The 19455-nt window shown below is 37.0% G+C and overlaps 2 protein-coding genes across 6 annotated transcripts in view; one reads left to right on the top strand and one right to left on the bottom strand.

The window, feature by feature from the left end:
* LOC139982778 (receptor-type tyrosine-protein phosphatase mu-like) overlaps positions 1 to 19455 on the bottom strand; it is a 138023-nt gene that overhangs the window by 58099 nt on the left and 60469 nt on the right. The window lies entirely within an intron of this gene.
* Positions 4484 to 19455, top strand: part of LOC139983124 (gem-associated protein 4-like) — a 182073-nt gene continuing 167101 nt past the window's right edge. For 3 of the 4 annotated variants that reach the window (XR_011798515.1, XR_011798514.1, XR_011798517.1), the window contains exons 1-4: positions 4484 to 4620; positions 8963 to 9741; positions 12583 to 12661; positions 15880 to 15955. The gene's annotated coding sequence lies outside the window, so the exon portion shown is untranslated. Of the gene's footprint in view, positions 4621 to 8962; positions 9742 to 12582; positions 12662 to 15879; positions 15956 to 19455 lie in introns of those variants that run through there. The other variant, XM_071996495.1, reaches the window with a different exon arrangement.

Raw genomic sequence — 19455 nt, 5'->3', positions numbered from 1 at the left:
AACTACTGCGCTCATTATAGGCAGTCCTCGATCGTTTGTTTACTCGCTTGACTCCGCTCTACACAACACATGTGATGTAGCCTATTGTACTGTGTATAGTATACAACACAATAAAACACAGTACATTTGTAATTGTATACGTGTAGCCGATGTACATATGTACGAGGTGTTTGTGTACATTCGGAGTTGCGATACTTTTAGTTTTATAATCATAAATTAAAAATGTATTCAGTCAATGAATCATGATAGGCCTTGTCGAATATGCAGTAGCCATGAAGACGCGAGCCAGTGTTTGCCAGCCAGTGAGTGTACAAAAAAAATCATTTGACGAGATGTCTGTGTCTTTTGACTTGCTAAACTAACTAACTTACTAACCAAATCAGTGAATCAACTACGAAACCAGGGCATCCGAACAGTTCGGACTTCGACTGCTCACCATGTAGGCCTAAAAGATTAAAAGCAGGGACCTGTTGGAGTAGCAGCTGCCTGGTCAAACTATTACACCTATACTGTACAGCCCACTAGTTGTGAAAAGTTCTGAACGTAAAACAAACCAGAGTTTTTTTATCACACAACACACACGAAAACGCGGCGTAATAATTTACCGCATAGGCTACTACCTATAGCTCCATGTTACTATTCTGACCAGGGAGTTGTTCCATAACAACTCCCTGTACTGACACTCAGTGGCGTAGCTACGGGGGGCCTGGGGGGCCGAGGCCCCCCCATGAAATCGGCTGGCCCCCCCACTGGCCCCCCCACTGGGAATGGGGTAAAAAAAATGTTGTAAAAAATAATAATAATAATAAAAAAATAAGTGCGATTCACTAATATTTTTTGTTCAATAATTTGGGAAATAGAGTTACACAATTTTCTCGTCTGCATCTGGCAGAATAAGAAAATACAATATCTGTAGTAATCATGAGAATGGTCACACAGCATGGCATGACAATGGTCGATGAGACAATTGCGACCATATACCACGAACCTTGTTGTGCTGCGCGATATCGATATCTGCTGAAAATATATATGTTCAAGTGCTTCCACCTAGCGCAACAATCTATCAAAAGATTGGCTCCGTTTGTACTGAGCCGAGGTATCAGGTATTCATATATTGCCTCGAGTCAAATGAATATATGCAGGCGCGGATCCAGGGGGGTCCAGGGGGTCCGGACCCCCCCTGCTCTTGGCCCAAAAAAAAAGAGAAAAAAAAGAGAGAGAAAAAATAATTAAATTAAACGCCAATTTTAAACATGTAGGACGTCAGAAAAGCGGTTATCCTCACAAGTCATCCAGGTGTGTCTTTTCCGTCAAATGAACTATAGTGTGCACGCGTGCTACACGTGCCAAAAATGCCTAAAAATCTCAATTTTCAGACCGAAAAGTTTCAAAATTGAGGTGGTGTTCGATTTTTCTTGGGCGGTGAGGTTACAGAGCAGTAGGCTGCTAGGATGCGCTAACAAATTTTTCATGAGCAAACCCCTCACCCTTCCAGAATCCTGGATCCGGCCCTGCATCAAACAGTGGTGACGGAACGGGAGGGGATTGGGGGCTAAAGGCATTATGATTTTTGTATCATCTCAACTCATCTGATATGTAATACCATATTTCATAGATTGTTTTTTTCTCATCAATTGAAAAATTGCAGACATGAGATCCATATTTTCATGCTGAGGTACATGCAGCTTAGAATACTCGGGAAGTGCCGTTTCCGGCCATCTGGGGGTTTGTAAAGCCAAAAATTTTCTTGTACGCTCCGCGCCAACCGATGATGGCGCTCCGCTTAGATAGTCTTACGTTCAGGCGCGGCTGGACCAGTCATACCCCCCCCCCTGTCACAAATCCTGCATCCGCCCCTGATATGTCATTGAATATTCCACAAAACAACTTTTTTATTGCCACGAAACTGTCGAAACATGATTTTCCACTACTGGTAGAGATATAAAATATTGGGAATTCTGAAATTCCTGCAAACATGCGGCTGTGTCTGTTCACTACTCACTACTGTATCGCCTTAAAAAAAGATGAGTGGAAATTGTTTCTCCAGGACCGTATCGTATCGTAGGTATCGAGTGCGTCTGATATACGAACGTACGTAGTACGTACGTACGTCTATGATGATATGCACTGTACTGATAAAAACATAGTTGAATTTCACTCCATGGGAGTGATCACTGAGCATATTCCGGTATAAGAGTGAATTTCCACTCCATTGGAGTAAATCTTAACTCCTAATAGAGTTATATTCACTCATATTAGGAGTGAGGGTTAACTCCAATAGAGTTAAATTTCACTCTTAATTTGAAGTGCGCCGAGTGATCACTCCAATGGAATGAAATCCACTCATTTGTTTTTAGAGTGTTGCTAGATATATGAAGAAGAAATTTACATACAGTACCAATACATGTTATCGGTCATCGATTGGCACAAAAACCCAGATTCTGATGACAGCTGCCTCAAGAAACCCAATAAATGGCCTAATAAGCACCGAGCCACCAATGTGGACCATTACCGAAACATCGATGCGTGTTAGTCTTCCATCCCCTTCCTCTAATGCTATTTAAGTCAACATGTGGGCATATCCTGCAAGCCTACCGGTAGCCCACAGGGGTTTGAGTTGGGAGAAAGGCCTTGACACCTTGAAACGACAAATGATGCCAACTTCCCTCAAGTTAAAAGTCTGGCTGAGTTGGCAAGGCCAGTCAGCATGAAAGAGAAAAAACTTTTTTTGCGTTACTGTCACCAAAGTTGCACATCTTTTTGGTTGCTATTTTGCCTCACAGGTGCCATCTCCTGCGATCTGGGGGGTGCTGAAATCTCAAATTTTCTCTGTACGCTCCGCGCCAACCAAGGTGGCGCTCCGCTTAGATAGTAACCTCCGGCCCCCCACAAGAAAGAACAGCCCCCCATGGCCCCCCCCCCCACTAAAAAAATCCTAGCTACGCCACTGCTGACACTGCCACAGACAATTGCAAGAATCTATGCAGGAATTTCGCCAAGGCCACCGCTTCAGGTAACCAAACCCGTTTATTGCTTACTAGCCGTAAATACGGGATTGCTAAGATATTACGAGACAACAGCGACGAACCGGTAGAGGGTAGTATTGATATTATTTTTGAATCGGGTGGCGTGAAGGACAGAATTTACGAGGAAATTACGAGCGATCCCACCTTTAACTAGTTGTATCATGGAGGTAAAACAGACCATGGTTGTATATATCCTTATAACCTATCCGTACGGAAACTTATACGGAAACCTATTGGCTCGCTGAGAGCCAATCAGAATCGAGGAAATAATTTCAGCGTCATTTCAGTTTGGGAAAAAAATATTCGCGCCCGGGGGGGGGGGGGATAAGCAAGGGTAACTTACCTTCACAGCACAAATGACGTGCACATTAATGCATGCAAAAACGAATCTTGCTCACCCACTGATCGCAACAAATTCTGGCAAATTTTTCGATTTCTGACTTTTTCAAGCTGAGATTTGTTTCTCTAACGATCTGTAAAAGATTGTTACGATCACAAGACGACTACCTGATCCAATGACATTTTGCAACATTCGGGTGCATTGGAGAGGTTAGAAAGTGGACCGCACTCCCACCCCTCCCGAATTCCTCTTACGTTTACACCCGTTCAAGTTACACCATTTCGCCAGAATTAACTTGGTGGGGCCTAGGGACAAGGCTTTTAAGAGTGCCCCTTCGGCATGTCAATATCCAATGAGTTTTGCTTTAATTAAATACTGCATCATGGTGAAAATATTGGAATAAATTACAGGCTAATGATATGGAATTTTCTTGGAAACATAAAAAATGAAAATATTTTAATTCATAGCATTTCGTCTCCCGTGCTAATTCATCCCGTCCCAATTAAGAAAACAAATCAGAATGTCGTTCTTTTCCTTCATTATTTTAAATGAAACGGGACAATATCTATAGTCAAGGTCATTAACTACATTTTGTGTGCCGACATTTCGGTACCTGTGGAATATCATTAGCAAACCCAAAATAACGAAGAACTGCTTCCACTGCTTAAAAAAAACTTAATCTTATCTCCTCCTCCTCCTCCTCCTCCTCCTCCTCCTCCTCCTCCTCCTCCTCCTCCTCCTCCTCCTCCTCCTCCTCCTCCTCCATCATCGGCCCTCGGTCTATATTCCTATCTCTTCAATAAACAAGTTTAATTAACTTCTGATCTTTCGAAATTGCATGAAACTCCGACAAATAGCACTTTCATGTTTCCACCATCGTACTGTAGCTAGGACCTAGACAAATGCAAACTTTCTTTCCCTCCTTCCTTCTAACAAACCAACGAAATGAGATTTAAAATAAGTACTCATAATATTATCTTCCGAACAAATCCCCCCCCCCCCCCCCGCCGCCCTATCCATCTCCTCGCCTTTATCACCTATCGAAACAATATTTCTAGTTACCATTACTCCAATTCATCGTTGCCTTATTTACCACATGGCTATAGCAACTTACTAGGTAACCTAAATACTTTGTGGTCCAAGATTATCGGTATAGGTAGTACTATTAGCTTACTACACCCAGCCATCAGAAACGTACGGGTGGTGGTGCAAACAGAAAGTGAATCAGTAGTTTTTCCAAATAGTCAGCTGAAGGTATAATATTTGCGATCTATTCCAGGCCAATAATTAGCCTAATTTACGGTTACCTGTGATTTTTCTTAACAGTAAATCGAATGTAGTTTGAGTGTTTTCCTTTTTTCGCACAACTAGGACCGTGTAAATGTGTGTGTACCCATGCTAGATTAATCAAAGTCCCAGTAATAAATTTGGCATAGCCTAGGCCGCTGGGTCATAAGTAACCTAACGCTACGATAGGATAGATACTACAAATTTAATTCAGAAGAAAAAAAAATGAAGATGAAAACCTGTTAAAGCAGGTCAGAGAAGTATTTAAAATTTCCGGGTTCTGTAATTGAAATATGCATTTATGCTTTTGGCCTAGGCCTAAGGTTGGAAGAAAATATGCTTTGGAAAAATTGACTGCATTTTGCAGCGACCAGGCATGATAGGGCAGGTCCAAGCTATTTGCACTGTGACGTACGGGACATTTCAGAGACTTAAATGTGTCTAAAAGTTATAAAAAATCTATTTTCCAGAAACTTTTTCAGGTTTTCATATATTTTATTGCTGCTACTTTACTACAAACTCATGAAGATTTCCTACACTTGCTTTAATTAGGTCCCATCTTAATTTATGTACAGTGTGACGTACGGGACCAGAGAATTTTTTTTTTTTTACTAAAGAGCAAAGCTGAAACCCCTCTGAAATCAGGAGGGCAGTGATCAAGCTGTTATAACTAGTGAATAGCCTAACCTCCCAAGGGCTAAGCTATAACATATATAGAAAAAAATATGAAGCCATTCCAGTACAGTGGTTACACAAATGAAAATTGTCCTGTGACGTACGGGACATATGACGTACGGGACAATTTGTCCATATACAAATTTACTATGAAAACTCATATTTTTATTCCTGAATATATCATAACAAGCTGATTTCTACATAAAAACATTAATTTGGATATGCCAAAACAATGTCATTGGTAATTTCATGCCATATTTCCTTCTTTCTGGGGTACGTAAAAGAGCAGTGACTGTACTTGTGAGATCATTCCACATAAAACATGGAATGCGTAAAGTATTAATCTACTCTACACATATATCAAATACTCATAACATCAATTCTAGCTTTGTTAGACCACAAATGATTCAAGATGCAAAGTTTTGGTGCAAAACTGTTTTGGTATATATATACTGTACAAGACTGTATCATACTCCCCACTATTGACCCTGAAGTTGAAATATGATCCATCCCATTCAAAACATACCAAAATGTCCACAGTAACGTCCACGTAATGTCCATCTATGAAACTTGTAACAAAGAAAACTCTATAGACATAATACTGGTTACCAGACCAAAAGTCAAACATCAATTCTAGCTTTGTTAGACCACAAATGATTCAAGATGCAAAGTTTTGGTGCAAAACTGTTTTGGTATATACTGTACAACACTGCATCATACTCCCCACTAATGACCCTGAAGTTGAAATATGATCCATCCCATTCAAAATATACCAAAATGTCCACAGTAATGCCACGTAATGTCCATCTATGAAACTAGTACAACAAAGAAAACTCTTTAGACCTAATACTGGTTATTGAACAAACTCATGAGTGATTGTCCTCTGCAAAAATTGGGCAAGTGAAACTCTACACTTGTAACTAAAAATCTCAATGTCTACTATCTAAGTTCAGGACACAAGAACATTGTTGCACAGTCATGATAGTCACACTTCACAATAGGCCTACGAAATGTTGAAATGCAAACTCAACATTCTTGAAGTTGTCCTCATTCAATGTCAATGTTGAATAGCATTGTAGATGATTCTGTATCCCACACACACACACAATTGACTTCCCGATAGTTTATTGAACAACACCTGGGCTGTTTGTTGGTGGTCATCAGTCAATAGTTTATTTGGTGCCATGATGTGCTCTTCAGGCATGCAGGGATTATAAGTTGCAACTACCAGCTTTTAACAAAATAAACTTGTAAGCATTGGAAGGTTTCCAGTAGAGTTCCCCATTGGAGCCCATGCATGTTTATTATGTATAAATACAGGGTTTCCACCACACTATGTCCCATTCGTCACATTTTGTCCTGTACGTCACATTTTTAAATTTGATAATTAGATTTGCAGTGAAAATTATTTCAATTTTTTGGGGATGGATTTTGTTGAGCAATGTTCTTAATTAGAAATTTATAGAATATCACAAAAAAAATTGTTCCTCCGTATCAAAACTTCAAAAAAAGTGCTGAAAATTGTGACGTACGGGACATCAGTATTTGGACACTAGCTAATTAGCATATTTAATTGATGAACCCCCAAACATAATATGTCAAAATTATTGGAAGGAAGGGTGTATCATGTCCCACATAACTTATATTCAATTAGTTCATATTGCTGGCAGGGAAATAGGATTCCAAATGTCCCGTACGTCACACTGCAATTTGAATTTATGCAAATTAGCTGGCTGTAATTGTTCGAATAGGCAAAAAAATTATGAAAATCTGAAACTTCAATAATTCAGCATTAACATGACACCACATTTAGGGTGCTTCAGTAAAGTTTGAAATTTGGCTTCTAGGGATACAATAGCTTGGACCTGCCCGATACGGCATGATAGTTACCAGGCAAGACGGTATAGACAAAACTGATGACTTGCAAAACCAGCCTGGAAGTCTAGTACCAAATCTGCCACAAAAGTAAACTGAATACTAACAAAATTTTGCAAAAGTTGCATTCAAACCATGGATTTTGATTCATTAATTTGCATGTGAACTTTTTTGGAAATTGACATAAATCTGTTCAGTTTAAAGGAAAAGTGTGTTAGTGGTGGGGGGGGGGGGCGATGGAGGGAAGATGGTATGGTGGTGTAAATTAAGGTAAGTCAGTACAATATATCAATATTATCGATAAAAGTTGGTATTGCAATTGTAGTCATATCAACGATATCATATTCTGACAATATAGAAAAAAATATAAGTAGAAAATACCAATTAAAATATAGAACCATAGCTTAAATATAAAGCTGACTTGCCTATATATTCCACTAAATATCAATACACTTATTTGAGTGATGTTTTGTTCAAATTCTATGCCAATATTTAGGCAAAAATATTCTTCACTCTGTCCATTCTCGTTCTACTAAGCAATGATAAGAATCACCTAGTTTCCCTTAAGTTCTACAACCTATATTCCGTTAGTAACCATGGCAGACACGGCACAAAGCCCTGTGGTAGTACTGTACATGCTGGAACTATTACTGCATATACCTGTACACACCGATATTCTTTACCGAACAAAACGATATATTTCGAACAGCTAAATACCAACTATATATATCGATATATGGAGACTACCCACTACAGTATATTGATACTAAGTAGAGAGAATGATATAGCGAGAGTGGTCTCAACTGCCACTTCATTCCAACCACAAGGGAGTTTATTTAAACTGTAGTCTTGGCAAACACAGCGGCCACGTGCACATCAGACGGTCACCCACACAAAAGTCAGACAATCCAATAAGATACAAGTTACTGTAGTAATCAGTTGGGAAGAACCTTTGACTCATTATTTTTGTTTTTGGGGGAAAAAAACATTTTGTCAAAGTTTTGGCTGTGTTTACAAACGACTTTATTGAAAGAGACCTTTTTCTTGATATCTTAATAGAAATATTTCAAATATTAATCATAATAAAAAGACACCTGTTCAAACCAGCTTCCTTGTCATTTTGATAACAAGTTGATCACAGTTTGTATCATTCAGTGCCATGCGGTGTATGTAAACAGCAAGCACTGGGCCTAGAATGCGGGAAACCCTGGTGAATCACGATGAATATATTCAGCTATCTACTGTAGCCAGTTACACTTAAAGTTTCTGCACGGTACCTGGGGATTTACTGAACCGTACCTGAGGATTTTACTGCAATGCCGCATCACACCATCAATCCCACGTCCATGATGTTTTTATTATTATAACAGACAGTACAATGTCTTAACTTTGAGACATTGTACTTTGTAGAACCAGGAGAAAATTGGGCTAGCAAATTTAGAAGAGTCAGAAGCCTTTTTACGGGGTTCTTCTTGCACAGAAAACAAAAAAATGTTTTGGGGGCAGTTTTGAGTGATCTTAAATGACAGCTTGATCAGAGCTTCATGTTAAATGTAAGCATAATGGAATTCAAACTTGTCAATAGAGAGTGTATGCATATGCACATGCTGTTGTGCCTATGTGGTATATATGATTCTTACAGTCTGAGGTCAAAGGTCATAGAAAATTGTTCATTTGGCTATTATGGATTTATGCATGTAACTTTGGGGATGAGCTGAGGACCTCCATGGATTGCCTAGACTGTCTCTTTCTTTTACAGAAAAAAAAATTGTCAACCTTACAAGATGGCAGACATCAAAGGAGAACACAGTGTTACCTCACAATGGCCAACACAGATTTACAAAGGCCTAAGCTTTATCATTGAGAAACGACTCATTGGAATAGTGGAAGACCAACACAGACAACATGCAACCAAGATACTTTTAAAACACTTGAATTCATCTTTGAACATTTTGGCAAAGACCTCAAATTGTAGTACTACATACATTGATCATTCACCAGAGCTGTTAGGATTTGAACAAACAGATGTTTATCAAATATTTGAGAATAGAATGTTTTGCAGAAGTAGTACTAAACACAGTGCAATTATAGAAGATGAACAGCACAGTTTGCTCTGCCTATTCAAGCAATTGTCATTTTCATTGGATCTCCTGATCTGGCTTATGAAGTATCTTTAGTCAGATAGCTTTTTCATTTCTGACTATTCAAGTCTAGGAGACAAATACTTGAACAGAGAGAATGTCCGTTCTTATTCCGAAGATTGGTTAGGTTTGTTACAGATAATGGCAAAAGTTTCGGACCGAGGAAAAGAAATAGTAGAGAACATTTGTGAGATTAACGATGAAATTGATGGAATGGAAATGAACAAGTTGTTCTTAGAATTATCTGAAATCGTCAGAGCTTTGCTGGGCGAGAAAAATCATGGTGATCTAATTGCAGTGTTGAGAGGCAGAGAGAATCCAAGCCGGACAAGAAATGAAGAGAAGTTATCTGGACATCTCTACCATATGGTAGATGAAAGATTAGAAGGATATGAGGGTGAATACTGCATTTCGTTTGCATCATATTGAATTTTATGTCAACCAACCCTACTGTATATTGCAAATATGATGAGACTATGTAAATTCTGTATAGGTCATGGTTTTTTTCTGTTCCAATGCTTTGCATCCATCAGAACCTATGCAGTCAAGTCAGTGTGTGTTTGTGTGGGTGTGTGTATTTGTGTTTGCGTGTGACGCCTTAGCTGGTAAACACGGTATCTCAAAAAAGAAATATGTGATTGATGTCATACTTGGTGTATATATTGGTCAGGGTCAGTAGGTGATTCCCCCTTGTATGGGTGGGGCTATCCTGCTTATTAATGAGTGGGTGGGGATTCATGTTAAAGTCTGAAAATGTCAGTATATCTTCAACCGTACTGTACATGTATGTCTGATTTAGTTCATACTTGGTATTGTCATGTAATTGCATAGTAAGTATGTGTGCTCTTTTCAACAACAAATTTTACCTCATTAATAGTAATGAGTGACTGGGGCTTAATTAAAAATCTTCAAAAACAGCTTTTAAACACGATACCTCCACAAACATCCTTTGTAGGTAGATGACCTACCATGAGTAGATGTGTGCTATTGTTTCTGGTTCCCATCTCATGAATATGAATGAGTGGGCATAGTATATTCATGTATGTTGTTTCACCAATGATTTTTAACTCATTAATAATCATGGTGGCTGGAGCTTAATGGAAAATTGTCAAAAACAGCTTGTAAACATGGTATCTCAACAATGAACTTGGATAATACAATGCAAGTGTATAGATACAGTACATCTTAGATGAGATCATAAAATTTCATTATTATTCATTCATGCATTTGTTTTTATACTCTGTCACATCAACAACATTGCCGATTCCTGGTACCTTCGGATATACTGTATGTTGCTGCATTAGTCAATAGATATAATCCCTCGATCATTGGTATGCATGCAAAAGTTCACAAATATTAACATTTAGTTTACCACAATATGAAAATATGTTTGGCTATTGGAATCACTAAACGTTTGGTTTTTGGGTGTTTATTGGGAATAATTTGGGATGGTGTGATTTGTAGATCTATCTATCCGTCAGCTTTGTAAAATATTTCTGTCTTTTAAAAAAAAGTTGCCATTTCTATGAGAGCTGTACTGGAATGACCACTGATTCTAGATGTGATCAGCAGTACTTGATGGAGACCTGAGTCACCATTGGCAATCAGGTCTGGCCAAACAATGAATAGATGTGAATTTGTTTTTGCTTTAATGGCCTACCAATCTCAGAAAATAGTTGCTAAAAATTGTGTCCCAAAAGAACGTTGATTTCAACCATTTCATGTTTTTCAGTCCGACTCATGGTTGCATACATACAGAGTAGGCCTACTGTATATGCGACGGTAAATTAACACTTAAGTACGGTACTTCTCTAACCACGTACATTTAACTTCCTGATGTCCAGCTTTTATATGAGACCTCAAGTGCAACAAATTGGGAACCCACACAATTCCTAACCAAATACAGAGTCATTTGTCATAAACATAATAGCAAATTTCATATTTGAGGTACAGTATTTACAACCCCATTTGACCTCTCATTTGGCCAGTTGCTTCACAAAAGAAAAACTGGCATTAATTCACACTACAGTATAAAGTACTACAACTATAGTACTTTGCATGCTGGAAAAGAAACTTAATATCACAGAAAGCTCTTCCTTAAATTCCCTGTGCAATTTGATATGGTAGCAGGTAGTTCCTTGAAAGGTCAATTTTAGTTATCAATGTCTTTGTCATGGGATGATTACAGCAAATACTGTGAAATAGAAACCACAAGCCTTATATCAATGTACGTAGACCTTGCACAGCAATATATAAATAATACATTATTTACATACATTACCTGGATCAGATAAAAAATTGGGCAGATATAACTTGATATAAAATGAAGTTTTGTATGGCCCATATACAATTTTATCTGGTTAAATTTGATGGCATCCATACCTGGGCCATGCAGATAGAACTTTATCTGCATATCTGGATTGACTGTTTATCCAGTTATATCTGGCTTTATATGGCCAGATCAATATTTATCTGCATTAGTCTGGATTGAGTACATATCCAGTTATATCTGGCTTTACATGGCCAGATAAAGCGAAATCTGTTTATCTGGAATAACTGTATGTAAGAGGGTGATGTCGATCAAATAGGAAATAAGTAACCAACACTGGACTAGCGTTGAGGGTAACTTTCCAGCTTGATCAGTTATCTCTGTTCTGGTACGGAGACCCATACAGAGAGCAAGACACATGTGAAATATAAACACAGAACTCAACTGCATTGGAATACCTGTATAGTGAAAATGTGTGATGTGCAAACTGATATAAAACATTTTCATGCAAATCTTAGGCCCAGGTAAATCATATTACTTACTAACATAAACTGGCATTGCGCAGTACCGGTACGCTTCAAAATAACACTTGAAGGTTCAGTTCTTTAATCTTCTGTGGTCTTGTACATATCAATTGATACTATCTACATTGAGCTATTCCTTCATTTGTAATATATTTGCTGTAATAAATAAGTTCCAGGATGTTCCATACAGGTATCTACAGTACAACTTGCATAACCATATTACTTACTTAAATGAACTGGTATGGTGCAGTACCAGTACGCTTCAAAATAACACTTGAAGGTTAAGTTCTTTAATCTTCTGTAGTCCTGTAGATGTTGATACTACCTGCATTGTGCTATTCCTTCATTTGTAATATATTTGCTGTAATAAATAAGTTCCAGGAGGGGGATACATGTTCCATACAGTAATCTTCAACTTACATTTAATCCTCCTCATCCTCCTCAGATCATCTCTTGGAGATCAGTGAAGATCCCAAGTGGTTACTCTTCTTGGAGAGGAATGAAGATCTATTTCTGAATTGCAGGTACAAAGTTCACTTCAAGGACAATGCCTTGTAATTTTTTTTTGTTCTCCAAATTTCTAGTGATGTTTTCTTAAATTAAAGGATTGGTTCAGGTGTTTGACATGTCTATTTTGTATGAAAGAGCACAAAAAAACAAAAAGAACAGTGAAGAAACTACCATGATAGCATGCTCTGTTAAGGAGATATGACACTTTGAAGATATAAAAATTTCTTTGAAAACGACTGGTGTAGAAAGACTTACTGTGAGGGTGTGACGTCACATCCTTACTTCCTTAACATTTGTGAATATATTTCTTTAAAAATTATTTACAACTTTTAACACATTTGAAAATAATATAATCAAAAATTCTTCAGATGTTTAATCTCAAATACTTCCATTGACAAATATGAGATCTCCTGACATATCTTTTGGTTGAAAGTCATGAAATCTCACAAAATATTTAGAAAGAAAAAACAAAGACTTTTCAGGAATGTGAGGATGTGACATCACAGCTAGTCATATTTCAGCAGTTTCTACACAATCTGATAAAACTTTACACTTGAATATCTCTTTAACCGAAAAAGATATTTGAACAGTTTTTCACCATTGTGTTTCTTTTATTGTCCTCTTTCATATAACATAAACATGTGTGACAACTGAACCAATCCTTTAATAGGAGTACATTGTTCCGATGTTTTACAACTTTTAACACATTTGAAAATAATATAATCAAAAATTCTTCAGATGTTTAATCTCAAATACTTCCATTGACAAATATGAGATCTCCTGACATATCTTTTGGTTGAAAGTCATGAAATCTCACAAAATATTTAGAGAGAAAAAACAAAGACTTTTCAGGAATGTGAGGATGTGACATCACAGCTAGTCAGATTTCAGCAGTTTCTACACAATCTGATAAAACTTTACACTTGAATATCTCTTTAACCGAAAAAGATATTTGAACAGTTTTTCACCATTGTGTTTCTTTTATTGTCCTCTTTCATATAACATAAACATGTGTGACAACTGAACCAATCCTTTAATAGGAGTACATTGTTCCGATGTTTTACAACTTTTAACACATTTGAAAATAATATAATCAAAAATTCTTCAGATGTTTAATCTCAAATACTTCCATTGACAAATATGAGATCTCCTGACATATCTTTTGGTTGAAAGTCATGAAATCTCACAAAATATTTAGAGAGAAAAAACAAAGACTTTTCAGGAATGTGAGGATGTGACATCACAGCTAGTCAGATTTCAGCAGTTTCTACACAATCTGATAAAACTTTACACTTGAATATCTCTTTAACCGAAAAAGATATTTGAACAGTTTTTCACCATTGTGTTTCTTTTATTGTCCTCTTTCATATAACATAAACATGTGTGACAACTGAACCAATCCTTTAATAGGAGTACATTGTTCCGATGTTTTAAGTAAAAAAAAAATGCTCCATGAAATGTATAACACTGAACACTGCTCCATTAGTTTACATTTACGTTAATTTAAGTATTTACTGTTTCATGCAAACCAAACCAGTGAAGCAAAATAATATCATTTTCATAACAGGTTTGATCAAAAAAGAGAAGCCTAAAGTTTAGCAGAAATATTGTTCTTTTATAATCTGTAATTATTATCTCCCGACCATACCATTATTGACATGTCCCTACAGGGGGTTGAATCCTTAGGTAGCCGCCCTGACTTACAGTACATTAGTACTTATCAGCAGAGAGAGGCTGTGGATGCAACGCCTTAGCACCATTCAACCTCATGGGCTCAACATTCAGGAAAGACATGACTAACCTTTCTTTTGCTTCCACCCCCCCCCCTTGTTCTCCCTCTGTTTACCCCTCTTCTCATAGCTCTCTGCCATCTCTTTTCTCCACACTTTCCTGTCTTTGTCCTTCTGTAGTTTATTCCCTACCCTCTCCCCTTAATCTTCTCTTTGTCCTACAGTTTATCTCCTACCTCTTTTCTCCCCCCTGTTGGTTTCTTTGTTCTCTCCACTATTTGTCAACTAATCCTCTTATATCAATCTATTTTGTGTCACCCTGCTCATTTACCTATCTGTATGCTATGCTTGTATTTTTTCCCTTGTAGTTTCTGTTACTTGTCATTCAGCTTCTGAAGAAGATCCTGCTAGGATCAAAAAGTCAGGCCCACTTACTTTTACTCTGTAATTATCTTCACCAACATTGGTAAAAATAAGGGTGCTGTTAAAATGTTCAAATATTTTTCTACAAGTTTGCTGCAATTTATTCAACTTTTTGCTGCAAAATGTAGTTTTCATGAGATGTTATGAAATGATCAGTTTGTCTTTTGAGCAAGCAAAATGTTGAAATGTAATTGAACGTAATTGTTGAAAGTTTATATGAATTTACAGAAAGATCAAGTTATTATTTTTAAGCACCTTTACGTTTCCAATATATCAATGATTTCAAAATCTTTGTTACTGATACTGCTGGAAAAATATAAATTTATATATAGATTTATATTTGGTCGGGTGGCGTCTATCTTGGCACAGAGTGCTGTATGTCCGGTGGACATATATAGTAAATAAATAAAGATCAACACACCAGAAAAATTCCACTTTGCGAGCGGTTTCATCCTTTTGGGACTCATCAGGCGTAGGTAGGAATTGAACCCCCGGATCTTGTGTCACAGACCGAAGTCAGTACCACTAGACCACAGTGATTCTACTGGTGTGTTAATGCGTATAAACTGGCTTTGTATATACTGTCAATGAGGGCGTAAATTACCCAAGTGTTATGATTGTACAGAGTACACCCCTGGTGCTTTGAATCTGACAATTTACACAGAATTAACACTTTTTACAAGCCAAGCCGTAATTAAGAAACGAATGTGTAGCAAGTGGTACATATGACAGATATATATAAATACAGATCGACACACCAGAAAAATTCCACATCACCACCAGTTTCGTCGTATTGGGACTCATCAGGCGAAGGTAGGAATCGAAACCCCGGATCTTGTGACACAGAGCCAGTGCAAGGCCGGTTAATACGCATTCACACACCAGCAGAATCACTGTGGTCGAGTGGTACAGACTTTGGTCTGACTCATTCCATACTACCAACTCTACATAGGTAAAAGTGATATGCTTTTGAAAGTGAAATTAGGAAGTGCAGCTGTATCAAATGTCGGCAGTATTTCCGTTTCTCCGCATCTCTCTTCGTTATTGTTTGTTTTGATCCATTCTTCTCTGCTTCATAGAATGTTGCTGACTCTTCTGGAAGTGGTTCTCCACAGGGGTCAGTCGATGTTAAAAGCTCTTCCAAGGTTACTGAAAGTAAGTAATAACAGCACCCGCATACATCTCCATAAGTACCCATACAAATTACCATGATTCTCCATTCCCTTCAGCCCTTCCCCTCAACCCGTCCCCTCCACCCACCCCTCCCCCTCCACACTGCAAAAGTAAACTTTGCTGTTTGAGTCAAATTTTAACTTGCTACTCTAAAGCTATTTGAATATTCTTCCAAACATATGACTATTTATTAAAATAGGATTCCAACTAACCAAACTTAGACATTTCTTTGAGAATTGAGAGTATTTTGTTAATGAATTTGATTCAATCCTCAGCATTAAGTCGACCGGGAACAGCAAGTTTGATCATTTTTGCTGTAATTACTACTTGAAATGACACTTCAACTAAAGAAGCTTTTGAGTCAACTTTGTCATTGGATTTTACCACCGACTATAGCGTTGAAATTTTCATCAAATTTGAGTCAGACAGCAGCATTAAGCAAACCATAGTATAAAAAAAACAAAGGGAAAATATATGGTCCAATGTTTTTCTTGCTCCAGATGTACAAACAGTATGTCACCTATATACAGGAAGTGGAACTCAAGTGAATTAGTTGTTAGTTACTTTTAGAAGAACTCTTTGTTTCACTTTCATAGTCTCATAAGCTGGAGATACCACTCTCCACTGTGTAAAAAGAGAGAAAATAATTTGAATCTGAAAGCACAATCATTGTTACCTTAGTTCACCAGGATCACACAAGGAACAATGAAATGTGGTTATAAATGTCAAAGGTTACAAACGAGATGAATTCCAATTGATTTTTTCTGAAAGGGTTGTTCCCTCTTTCCAAAGGCAGTCTCGATTTCCTCCTTTCCCAGGAGGAAACTTATTTTTGTATCCCATCAGGAAGTTATCTTTACTGCTCTTAATATCTATGATACTTCTACAGCATTGAATCAAAACATAATAACATAACATTACAGTCAGTACCTGCTTTTTACTGAAAAAGTTCATATATATACCTGGATAATTATGATGCAAATGAATTATCTCACCTGATTTTAATGGGCTATCAATTTCAACAAGAACCAGTCGTTCCAAACATGGAAAGTGCTTTAATTTAGAAATTGAGGATGAGTGACGATTAAATGTTTGGAATCCTGACCTATCCGGGATTCATTTCGTTGAAATTCCACGTGATTTAGTCGATTTATTCTGAGAAATAAACTATGGGTTTAGTAATGCACATTTTGATACAGAGCGTTATAACACTGCAGGAGTGAGTTTTTCTACCTGTAGCAGAAGCAGGGGGAGGGTGGTGGTGTGAATGGGGGAGGGTGGGGATGATGGGGGGATAATGGTGCACATGGGTAACAAGTTAATAGGGCCTACTCTGTTATTTGTAGACATCTAGACTTGTATCTGTGTATTGCAAAGTCAATAACTCAAAAATTAATTAGGGTTGTTGTAATTTATCTGCCTGTGTAATAAATGTTATGGTGCACATAATCTAATATACATTCCTGTAAGTTCAGTGTATGAATCAGAGACCAATTGAACTTCACTGAGTAACTGCATTTTATTATTGTATTAAAAGAAGGTCCCTTATCTTTGCTTCAGCCAGGGAAATTCTTCCCATGTGGTTAGTCATATCCTGAAGGATTCTGGGAAAATGGTAATATTAGATTTGGGATTGGTTCTTATTGGAGGTATGATTCCTACTGTTAAATATTTACCAGACCGATTGCTTTGTTGCATGTTAACTATGCACACTTGACAGTCTTACTGGTAAAGTGTAAAATAAACTGACCTGAAGTCTGTGTACTCACTATGCAGTACAAAGGTTACACAGAGTCCAGCATTATAAGATATTATATATGTCCTAAACAATATTATGAAATATATTATATATGCTGTACAGTGGTTTACTTTGACTGAACATAGGCGACAGTGTATTTCAAAGAAAATTACCATATAAAGTGTTTTATGCACAGTATATACAGTAGTGCCAAGGACATTCAATATTTAAAGAGGCAAAAACAGATTATAAAATAGGTTGTGCAGGACACAGTAATTAGTGAAGCTTTCACTTTTTATGTATCCTGTAAATTGCTAGATGAAAAAAAAGGTGCAATTTATTTTGCACATTCGTCTCTTAATACCAGGTCTTGAATCAAGATAAATTGAACTTTCCCTACAAACTACTGTACCTACATATAAAACTTTCCTAACAATAAAATTCCAATTCAGTAACTTCTTTGGGAATTCACCCGTGTGCAGTATAGTCACTTCACAGATCTATTGTTACTTTGTGATAATTGTTAAATAATGAATAAAAGTATTGACACTACGTCAGTACATATATACCAACACTGTCAGATATTAAACTTTATAGTTAATACACTATACTAACTGGTATCCCCCTGTGAGGTCAATAGGACCTTAGTATGTACAGTATGCCTGCCTGCCATATATGCATTGTTGCAAATAATATTACTGTGTAAATATCCTCTCCCTTGGAATACCTTCCACTTCCTGTGAAGTCGGCTGCTTTTCTAAGTATGTCCTATAAGGACTTCCCATATTTAGGTTCTATAGGCCTCAATCATGTCAAGTACTGTTTTGAGTTTAATAGTTTGATAATGATTGTCAGTGATATTCCAATATATATATATATATATATATATATATATATATATATATATATACTGGAGAATCATGAGAGCAAGTTTTGATGGACAGAGTAATAGTTGAACAGTTTAACTTGGGATATTGGAGTACTTAAATAGTTCAAATTATTTGAAATATATAGACTTTTATTTATATCACTCTTGGCTCCTACTACAGTCTCCAGGGTATTAAAGTGTTGAGGAAAGACTCAGGGTCATCATCAATCAAATGACTCACTAAATAACTTTAAAATGGGAAGAAATTAAAATAGGGGGAGTTCCTAGAACTTTTGACTACTCGGAACCTAAAAAATTGAGTAAATCTACGTAGGGTTTATGATACAGTCAGAGACTAATTTATATGCAAAATACTGGTTTCATGAATTAGCAATCATAATGAGAGTGTGATTATCTACTCCATGGTAGTTAAACCCAAACTGTTGACTTAAAAGGCAGTCAAGTTTTGTATCGTTTTTGGTCATGTTTCATAATAGAATGTACAAAACGGCTTCAATTTGGTGCGGCAAAGAAAATTCATATTTATGTTCAGAGCAAGGTACACAATTGCTATTGTAAGCTTGCTGCAAACCTTTAACTTGAAGAGAAAAAAATAGTTTTAGAATTTTAAGGTGAAGGAACAAAAATGGATAAAACCAGTGGAAAGAGACTGGAATATTTCACACCTTGGGTTTAGATTGTTTTTGTAATTTTCTGTCCAGATTATAAAAGTAAATTGACAACAACCAAAGAAACTCACTAAAGATTCTGACCTGTGCATTAAAAAACATTAAAAAATGAAGAAATAAATAAAAGAGAAAAGAAAAAAAGAAGCACAGAGCTCTTTCTTTTCTGAACTGTGTATTCCGGTTTATT

Source organism: Apostichopus japonicus, chromosome 2, assembly GCF_037975245.1.
Source record: "Apostichopus japonicus isolate 1M-3 chromosome 2, ASM3797524v1, whole genome shotgun sequence".
Classification (NCBI taxonomy): Eukaryota; Metazoa; Echinodermata; class Holothuroidea; order Aspidochirotida; family Stichopodidae; genus Apostichopus; species Apostichopus japonicus.
The sequence above is the reverse complement of the archived record's forward strand: the minus strand, read 5'-3'. Positions and strand labels throughout refer to the sequence as shown.